The following is a 335-nucleotide window of genomic DNA, read 5'->3' as shown; positions in this document are numbered from 1 at the left end:
ATCCTTCTGTAGTTCATAAGCATGATGACTGGATTTTTCACCAGCATGTGTGAAGTATGCTTTCCCAAAACCTTGTTACAACATCAGCGCATTACCAATTTAACAACAAAAAATAGAACGTTTTCTTCTCACATGTTGACTTTGTGTGTTTACACTATCAACTACATATGATGGGGCAGGTCCTTTTCCCCGTAACTTGTTTTTACAAACACAATATGGTAGTGTGGAGGGAGCGATTCTGTTTTTGAAACAAAACAGGTGCTCATAAATCACACCCTTGTACATGAAAACTACACGTCTGGATGGGAGTGGTGGGTGGGGCTGTTGTTCACTTG

General features: G+C 40.3%; 1 non-coding gene across 1 annotated transcript; it reads left to right on the top strand.

Moving 5' to 3' along the window:
• On the top strand, nucleotides 1-105 carry LOC114671219 (small nucleolar RNA U13). Its single transcript, XR_003721103.1, has one exon. It is a non-coding gene; the product is annotated as a small nucleolar RNA U13 (small nucleolar RNA).
• Nucleotides 106-335: the final 230 nt, after the last annotated feature.

This window comes from Macaca mulatta, chromosome 11, assembly GCF_049350105.2.
Source record: "Macaca mulatta isolate MMU2019108-1 chromosome 11, T2T-MMU8v2.0, whole genome shotgun sequence".
Classification (NCBI taxonomy): Eukaryota; Metazoa; Chordata; class Mammalia; order Primates; family Cercopithecidae; genus Macaca; species Macaca mulatta.
Note: the sequence above shows the minus strand (reverse complement) of the source record. Positions and strands in the feature narration are given on the sequence as shown.